General features: G+C 40.2%; 1 long non-coding RNA gene across 1 annotated transcript; it reads right to left on the bottom strand.

The window, feature by feature from the left end:
* Nucleotides 1–1,096: 1,096 nt before the first annotated feature.
* On the bottom strand, nt 1,097–8,692 carry LOC126345252 (uncharacterized). Its single transcript, XR_007565165.1, has 3 exons — nt 8,571–8,692; nt 7,552–7,658; nt 1,097–1,177 (listed from the first exon to the last, which is right to left on the bottom strand). It is a non-coding gene; the product is annotated as an uncharacterized LOC126345252 (long non-coding RNA).
* Nucleotides 8,693–10,398: the final 1,706 nt, after the last annotated feature.

Genomic DNA, 10,398 nt, shown 5'->3' on the forward strand with positions numbered 1-10,398 from the left:
AGCTGTCGTTGAGGTGTGACTGGAAGCTCAGAAGTCATAGAGACACTGGGAAAATATGAATCACTATGTTGCTGCAACCCAGTGGTTGTTCTATGTTTATGGTGCTGGGGTGGCCCATGTGGTGGCATGTGAACTGCTGCCACTTGCAGCCCTGCCAATTTTGAATGAATAAGTGATGCACAAGATGTTTTCTAAATATGAGTTATCCAGTTTCAACCTTGCCATGCAAACCTCCAGGTCAGGTGCCAGGTGAACCACCACATCACGAATCAAGGAGTCAGTGCAGGAAGCCTTACAGCCTTGACTGTCACAAGTGAAATCACATTTTCAGCGGAGTCCTTGCAAATCAGTGACCTACAACAATATGATTGTCTCAGCTGTTTATGACACTGATGAAATTCTAGCCTGGAGGCAACCACATGGTACTGCTGGGAATAATAATTAGTCAGCGGAATACATATCTCCTGAAAGGAGAGTGAGATGGAGTCAGACAGAAGCTCCAATTTCTGGAGGAGAAAAAATGTGTCTGGCAATGTCCAAGACAGAAAGAGTGCTCACTGAAAGGAATCACCCATGACTTGAAACTTTTTAGTTTCCATGCAATGAAACAACTTCTTTTTTCCTTGTCACCAACTTTGATATCTGTGAGTAGTTGAATACCAGTACACACATCAGAAAAATACGAGAGATATGATGATGATGCAAGGTGGGAAGACTGCCTACAGATCGGACTCAAACCCACACCAGAGTCGAGCAACAGAGGTGACCAAATGGCAGACCTAACACAAAAAGAGCAAGTCAATAGCAATCCACAGAACAATGATATGCGACAAACTTTTGACACAACGCTGTCAGCAGGTCAAGTACGGGCCACAATCCAAATTGAGACCAAAGAGGAAAACCAATACCAAAGCAAAGTCATCAGTGCATAGTCAGTAGTATGCTGGAAATGGTAACAAATGCAATCAGACAAGGTACATGACTGACAGAGCGGTCTAGGTGTAGTGGTATTTATGCCAGCCACAAGGGACACTGTTGGTCAGTGTATCCACGTGGTGAGATGGTGACACACTTTCTAGGTGAGTGCAGCACTGCATCATCACTGCCCTCTGTCATCCATTGAGCTCCATTTCCTCTGGTGGGCATTCAGCTCCCATGCAACTGATACCAGACTACCCTGTGAAAGCAATACAGTATGTTCAATGTATCTGTCCAGAGAGTTACATGAGAATGCAGTGGATATAAGAGTACAAAACTAGGAAAGTAAACTAAACAAAGATAGGGAAGAATTCTGCAAAATGGCTAAGGCACACGGACTTTCCAGGACTCGATTCCTTAGACTTTTGCTTCTTGAATACACATTGAACAAGAACAATTCTGAGACTTGTAAAAGTGGAAAGTAAGATAAGATGAAATGCCAACATGTAACTCCTTAAGGTAAATGGTGGGGTAAATTTAATATCTCATGGAATTAAACATTAATTTTAGAATATTAAATATCTTTCTGAAATACAAAGACAGAAATCTTTACATGATAAAAAAGCAAATGGGTTTTAAGCCATGGTGTCTAATGTAAGAAAACTGATGACTATTGTATATATACATTTGATATTGAAAGGAATGCAATGAATTTAGGACACATGAGATCTGAATATAAAAGTGAAATTAATTTATGCACTGCTTATAAGATAAGCCATGATGTCTCTAGTTGTGTAAGTTATTCTACATGAAGTCTTTCATCTTAGTAGGGGAATGTGTTGTTGTACCTGTTGTTATAAAGCATAGCAACACGTCTCACTATTCTTTCACTAAATAGATGAAAGATGTGTGTGAAAAATGTGACTTTAAGCAGTAGCAGTAAAAAGCATCCGCTATCCATAGGGTTTGTTGGAATTTATGTGCATCTACATCTACATCTACATCCATACTCCGCAAGCCACCTGACGGTGTGTGGCGGAGGGTACCTTGAGTACCTCTATCGGTTCTCCATTCTATTCCAGTCTCGTATTGTTCGTGGAAAGAAAAATTGTCAGTATGCCTCTGTGTAGGCTCTAATCTCTCTGATTTTATCCTCATGGTCTCTTCGTGAGATCTATGTAGGAGGAAGCAATTTACTTCTTTACTCCTCATTGAAAGTATGTTCTCGAAACTTCAACAAAAGCCCGTACCGAGCTACTGAGACTCCTGCAGAGTCTTCCACTGGAGTTTATCTATCATCTCTGTAACGCTTTCACAATTACTAAATGATCCTGTAACGAAGCGCGCTGCTCTCCATTGGATCTTCACTATCTCTTCTATCAACCCTGTCTGGTACAGATCCCACACTGCTGAGCGGTATTCGAGCAGTGGGTGAACAAGCGTGCTGTAACCTACTTCCTTTGTTTTCTGATTGAATTTCCTTAGAATTATTCCAATGAATCTCAGTCTGGCATCTGCTTTACCTACGATCAACTTTATATGATCATTCCATTTGAAATCACTCCTAATGAGTACTCCCCGATAATTTATGGAATTAACTGCTTCAAGTTGCTGACCTGCTATATTGTAGCGAAATGATAAGTGATCTTTCTTTCTATGTATTGGCAGCACATTACACTTGTCTACACTGATATTCAATTGCCATTCCCTGCACCATGCGTCAATTCACTGCAGATCCTCCTGCATTTCACTACAATTTTCCATTGTTAAAACCTCTCGATATACCACAGCATCATCCACAAAAAGCCTCAGTGAACTTCCGATGTCATCCACAAGGTCATTTATGTATATTGGGAATAGCAATGGTCCTACGACACTCCCCTGTGGCACACCTGAAATCACTCTTACTTCGGAAGACTTCTCTCCATTGAGAATGACATGCTGCATTCTGTTATCTAGGAACTCTTCAATCCAATCACACAATTGGTCTGATAGGCCATATGCTCTTACTTTGTTCATTAAACAACTGTGGGGAACTGTATCGAACGCCTTGCGGAAGTCAAGAAACACGGCATCTACCCGTGTCTATGGACCACTGAGTCTCGTGGACGAATAGCGCGAACTGGGTTTCACACGACTGTCTTTTTCAAAACCCATGCTGATTCCTACAGAGTATATTTCTAGTCTCCAGAAAAGTCATTATACTCAAACATAATACGTGTTCCAAAATTCTACAACTGATCGACGTTAGAGATATAGGTCTATAGTTCTGCACATCTGTTCGATGTCCCTTCTTGAAAACGGGGATGACCTGTGCCCTTTTCCAATCCATTGGAATGCTACGCTCTTCTAGAGACCTACGGTACACTGCGGCAAGAGGGGGGGGGGGGGGGGGGGGGAAAGGAACTACAGTGCAGTCTTCCTCTGTGAAACAACTTTGGAAAAAGACATTTAGTATTTCGGCCTTTAGTCTGTCATCCTCTGTTTCAGTACCATTTTGGTCACAGAGTGTCTGGACATTTTGTTTTGATCCACCTACTGCTTTGACGTAAGACCAAAATTTCTTAGGATTTTCTGATAAGTCAGTACATAGAACTTTACTTTCGAATTCATTGAACGCCTCTCGCATAGCCCTCCTCACACTACATTTTGCTTCACGTAATTTTTGTTTGTCCGCAAGGCTTTGGCTATGTTTATGTTTGCTGTGAAGTTCCCTTTGCTTCCGCAGCAGTTTTCTAACTTGGCTGTTGTACCACGGTGGCTCTTTTCCATGTCTTACGATCTTGCGTGGCGCATACTCATCTAACGTATATTGTATGATGGTTTTGAACTTTGTCCACTGATCCTCAACACTATCTGTACTTGAGACAAAACTTTTGTGTTGAGCCATAAGGTACTCTGAAATCTGCTTTTTGTCACTTTTGCTAAACAGAAAAATCTTCCTACATTTTTTAATATTTCTATTTACAGCTGAAATCATCAATGCAGCAACCGCTTTATGATCGCCGATTCCCTGTTCTGCGTTAACTGTTTCAAATAGTTTGGGTTTGTTTGTAACCAGAAGGTCTAATATGTTATCACCACGAGTCGGTTCTCTGCTTAACTGCTCAAGGTAGTATTCAGATAAAGCACTTAAAAAAATTTCACTGGATTCTTTGTCCCTGCCACCTGCTATGAACGTTTGAGTCTCCCAGTCTATATCCGGCAAATTAAAATCTCCACCAAGAACTATAACATGGTAGGGAAATCTACACGAAGAGATATGAGAAAGAAATATTTGGGCACAGTGCATAAAGTGATAATGGATGTAAAATTTTGGCTGGCAAGTAGGGGATCACTCGCACTTTGTTGTCATGCTTTTGGGATGCTGTGGATGCCAAAGAAAAAAGTGGCTTGATGACAATGGCCAAGAAGTAAAGAAAAATGAATGTTGTTATATATATTCAATGTCACGCTATTCGAGTTCAGTACAAACTTATTATTTGAATACAAAAGAACTATGGAAACCATATTTTGTGATTTCGTAGTGAGTTGTTTAAATGGTGAAGCTCTCTTATAACCTGTGTCCCTCTGCAATCAGAAAAGAAGTAAGTGGTCAATTATGTGGCACTGCACTGCAGGATCACAACATCAAGAGAAAACTAGATGGTGACTGGGAAATGCTGAAAAGAATGTAACCATCATTACAAGGCACAAGTAAAGACTTAGCATTTCACAATGCATCAATTACTTAAAATATATCCACAACAAGAAAAACACCCCAAGCCCAGTATTAACATACTGAGATGTGAGAAACCATCTAAAAATTCAAATGCACACAGGAGGGGGAGATTATGAATGATACTTAACCTTGGAGCTGGTTTGCTTAGATACATTGCCCCTAAGTGGCAAGCCACTGAGCTTTTCTCAAAATTTATTTTACCATCAAAGCAAACACTGTATACACTAGTACTTGAGCAATACAGGAAAAGACATACATAATTAAAACATGTGAATCTTCAGGTTTTGGCAGCGCAAAAACTGTTCCATTAAGTTTCAGGCGTGGAGCCACAAGAATTCTCCTTCTTCTTCTAATATTTCGGCTGTATAACGTTCAGCCATCTTAAGAGTGAGCCGCAAGACTGCCGCTCCAGTGCTCGCTTCGTCCCTTTATACTCGTGTACCGCGCAACTGTGCATGCGGCCACAGATGCAAATGCGCCAGAGATGTTGGATGGCAGCAGAGATGTGCACAATGCACGAGTTACATCTATGACTCTGCAATCGATCTGTGTTGGCATATCCATATATAATTGTGAGCTGCACTGTGACAGTGTCTTTGTTAGTTTATTACAGCAAGTGCCGGATTCCATGGTTTATCCAGGTTTCAACCTTGATTCAGCAATTTACTGCCAAAGTTTTGACTTTCAAAGTGTCTATTTTGCATGCAATCTGATGTATCAACTGGTGAGCATTCATCAGAGTGCCTCAAATTACAGCCTAGCCTAAACAGCAATGTGCACTTCACAAGTACTCTGCTATCCGAGTAGCTGCTTCCTCTGTGTAATGCACATGATTTATCACAGGATGTCCTACGATTCCCCAACCCATAATGTAGGTCCAGAATTCTGTAGCCAAGGCAGTCATGGAATTGACATTGCCCCTGGTTGAGATCTCCACTCAGATCCAAATCAAAGCAAAACCATCAGTTCTGGGTACAATACTGCAAATTGTGAGCTCTGCTTCCCTTCCATGATTGAAGTCAACAATCTTCACCACTTCTGTCACCCATCTGTATGTACTGAAGATGGTCTCAGAACCCAAATGAAGGTATCATTTGTGTCAACATGAGCCACAACTTGAAGATGAACACACCCTACACCCTCAATGCAGGTATGGCCTCTTCCACATCTCAAATGAGGTACCCTGGCAGATATATATTGCACCTTGAATTTCTTTCCAGTCTTGAATGCTATTTTTTAAGGGGCTCCATAGTGAACCTAACATTGGAGCTCCCAATAACTAGTGAACCTTTGCTCATCATGTGCTTGCTCAGACCCTGTTGAATGAGTTGCCACTTGTGCTCTCACATGGTGAATAGGTGAGGCCATAAGACCAGTCTCCACATTGACTATCAGACTCAGGCAAATACAAATGTATTACAACCTGCCCCTCACACTGCAGTGAGTGCAAGTGCCCCACTTTGACTACACTGGAAGATGTAGCCAGCTCCTCCTACAACTGCACACAGCATGCAACTCCCCATCCACCGTACTACTAAGATTCAATTGAAAACAACAGGTAAATAAAAAAGATGAAATTGAGCCTTGTTGTCTTTTAGACAATTATCTGCTCTGCCACACTAAAGCTACTAGAAAAGCACTGAGCCTGCCACTGATGCTAATTCAATCCGTGCTAGGGTAATTCTACATCAGTTCATCGCACTGACATTTTCAATGTGATCATCTCCAATTTCTTTCAAATTTGGTGCATCAAATGATCCAGATAAAAGATGAAACACTACCAATTTACAGAAGTGTATATTAGTTACAAATGGAGTTACAGGCTCACAAAGTTAAGAAATTGTGTGAAATTTTCATGCACCTGTCTCAACATAAATGACTATAATTCTGTTTCTAATCCAGGTACAGCAATGAAACTTGTATCATTGGAAAGCTGAGGAGTAAAGCATTGCATTGTTGTGCAACATGACAGTTTTTTTTTTTTTTAAGAATTTTCACATTTGAGGTCATTGACCTTAACCTTTGACCTTGAATGTCTCAAAACACCCTAACTTAAATTTTTTTTATTGAGTTTCTACAGTGTGTTCTATAGATATGGTAAATATTAAGATGGCACACCAAAGGCATCATGCCCCATAATTTATTTTGTCAACATCAGTACTCTATCAGAATGCAGAAGGTAGCACATAAATATAAAACACAAGTTATTAAAATGCGTAAGTCATAAGTAATGCTGTACAAAAATATGGGTTTCATTAGTGTAGTGGTATTATGAGCCATTTACAGTGCAGCTTGAATGAAAAGGTAATAAAGTGTGGTAAAATTTTGTCTTGCAGGTCTCCAATTGAACTGTTAATGTTCACCATATCTGAAGCAGAAAGTTTGTATGTCCTTCCAGTTGGTGTCACTGGATCCAGCATTGTGAGAATGTCAGGCACATCTTCTGATAACACAAGTGTCATGTTTGGCAGGAAATGCATATGATGGAGATGGTCCATGTGGATGTATCTATGTATTCATATGTTTGTAACAAATACGCAATCCACCAATGACTACCATACAAACAGGCAACAAATCCACGCATGTCTTTAACAGCATTTCATTTGCTATGGCAACCACTGACTCTCCTCTGCTCACTAAAGTTTACTATACCTTTGTTACCAGATTTAACCAATGACCCTTCTGGGTGCCTGGAATCATACTTGAATTCTCCAAACATTGCTTCAACTTAGCATTTTATTTATCATGATGGAAAGCCAATGTAAAGTGTAAGATACACGAGGAAATATTTTCCTTGGACCACTGAAACAGCTGTTGTGATATCAAAATATGGTTTCCATGAGGTCACTTGAGACTGGCAGGTGCGGTTAACCTCTCTGCGTTCCCTGCAATCACATCACTAGGTCACTTACCATGTGCTGTAGTAAAAACTGTCATTCTGCTGTAACATCAAAATCTTTCTGATGGTAGGAAAAATTCATGAAATTCCTTCTCTTTCATTTTGTGTTGGGCAACACATCTGGAAAGTAAAAATATGCTTTGAAGTTTGAAAGTGACATTTTAAGAAATTTATGAAATTGTGCTTGAAAGAATATATACAATCACTGTATCATGCTGAAGGCAGTCAGATATTTCCACATACGACACATAGCATATTTCTTTAGCAATTGCATCTCTCTAGTAAACTACAAATCAGTGAATTATAACATGTGAATTATTCCAGTGAAATCCCTGCAATACATACATACATACATACATACATACATACATACATACATGGTGAAGGAATAACTCTCTGCAAAATCACAAATAAAATATACACTTACACTGAATCCTTCTTTAATTATTTTAAAGAACTACGACTGTAGCTGGGCGATAAAAGAGTGTGATAGGAGCTTGATGCAAAAATTCAGTGAAACTGTCTATTGATTTTGTTACAATTTCTAGAACTACCCTGTCTGTTGTAATTTTGTCACTGCAGTTCATACCAAATAGTTCAAATAGATACTTAGTCAGACTTGTTTCTGTTGCACAACAGGGACATGCTCCTGAAAACATACCAGTAAGTGCAGAATAACAAATGCTGCACAGTGCTTGTATTATGGTAATGTGTATTCTTCTCATTTCATTAGTTCTTTTCAATTTACTTAAAATTCTGGTGTGAGACAGGTAAAAAGTGTAGGTCCCACTGACATAGGCAAGAACACAGTGCTTTGGCTGCAACTCACAAAATTGTGAGAATCCATTATTTACATCTGGGTATTTTTCTTTGAAATATGCATATAATTTCTTATGAAAGTGCAACATTAGTACTCTAATTCAGTTTTCTTTCACAGACCCATAGTCTTTCCTTCCAGCATCACACAGCTCACACTATGATCACAGAAAAAATCATGCACACTATGAGCAATTTTCTCACACTATGTCTTACCTGGCTTTGGATTTGGTGACACTAACATACCATGTCCTGCCACAAACCATGTAAAATGAAGTGGAAAATTCTTTCATGGTCTTCCTTATACTCCATCTCTTTTGAAGTACTGTCAAAAGTAGCATTTTTTCACACATACAGTCTGAATAGTGAAACTTATCTTTCAGCTAGGGCATCATTTCTCTTTCTCCATTTCTTTCACATGCTTCTTTTTCCAGTTCTAAAAGGATTATGGGTACAGAAAGTTAACTATGTATGTACATTTTTATGAGATAGGTATACATAATACAGCAACCGCTTGCAACAGTACTTTTCTTTAACCTGGTTTCAACACCAACTATGAGTGTCTTCATCAAAAAAATCCAGACAATTAAATAAAAAGATTACAAAATTATTGACATAGAGAAAAATCAAGGATAGATGGTTATTATGGCAAACAGATTTATGAGCAGACTGTACTTACATGTAGTGAAAGATGAACAGATTTAAGAGTAAAATGCTCTCTTCATATAAAATAATTCATAAGTAGATAATATTTAAACCATTAAAATTGTGGAATTGACATAAAGCTGGTAATTGTCAGTAAAATTACAGCTACATGATGTAGCACACTACATGCTGCTCTGTGGGCATACAGTGGGACTCTCACCATCTGGCCACAGAAAAGCATTCCTCTCACAATTCAGTTTTACTGAATTACATTCTCTACCAGGGTTTCGAAACCTCTCGTTATGTCCTGAAATGAGAAATGTCCTGCCCAATATTCTTCCCACCCATCCCACAGTGGTATTCCGCCGTCTGCCAAACTTACACGACATATTCATCCATCCTTACACTACCCCTGGTCCCAACCCCTTACCTCATGGCTCATAGCCCTGTAATAGACCTAGATGCAAGATCTGTCCCATACATCCTGCCACCACCACCTACTCCAGTCCAGTCACTAACATCACCTATTCCATCAAAGGCATGTGATCTGCAAGCTAAGCTGCAACCACTGTGCTGCATTCTATGTTGTCATGACAACTAACAAGCTGTCTGCCTGCATGAATGGCAACCGACAAACGGTGTCCACAAAAATGGCCACCGAAAACTGTGGCCAAGAAACAAGTGGACCACCCTATTGCTGAATGCACTGCCAAACATGACTTTCTTCCTTTCAATGACTGCTTCACAGTCTTCCCACCAACACTAGCCTTTCTGAATTGCACAAGTGGGAACTTTCCCTGCAATACATCCTACATTCCCATAACCCTCCTAGCCTCAACCTTCATTAGTCACTGACCTCACCCATCCAGCCCCTTCCCTGTTTCCATTCCAGAACTCCACAGCCATCGTTCCACCATCATACCCAGCCGCTTTACTTCTCCCCTTTCCCACTACTCCTCCCCCCTTTTCCCACATCTTCCCTACCCTTCATCTAACCTGCAGCACTTCACTGTCTGCCACCTTCACCATACTATCCCTCCCCCTTCCTGCCCCAGTCTCCTCCTTACCCCCACCCAGTCGCCACTCCCATCGTGCACTGGTGCTGCTGCTCGCACTACAGCTTCAGTTGCTTGAGACTGCAGTCATATGGATGTGTGTGTGTGTGTGTGTGTCTTTCATCTATTGTTGATGAAGGTGACGAAGACCGTAATGGCTGAAAGCTTTATTTGTGACAGGCTTTTTGTAGAGCCTAGCTGTAACTCAGCAACTCTACTATATTGTTAAAAAGGAGATAGGAGGATGATATTTTAGAGTCTACTCTGAAAAGGAAGAGTCAGTTGTAGGTATCTCTAAGGAAAGGCTTTATAGCACTGAAGAAATTTATATTATGTAACTACAA

Source organism: Schistocerca gregaria, chromosome 1 (assembly GCF_023897955.1).
Source record: "Schistocerca gregaria isolate iqSchGreg1 chromosome 1, iqSchGreg1.2, whole genome shotgun sequence".
Classification (NCBI taxonomy): Eukaryota; Metazoa; Arthropoda; class Insecta; order Orthoptera; family Acrididae; genus Schistocerca; species Schistocerca gregaria.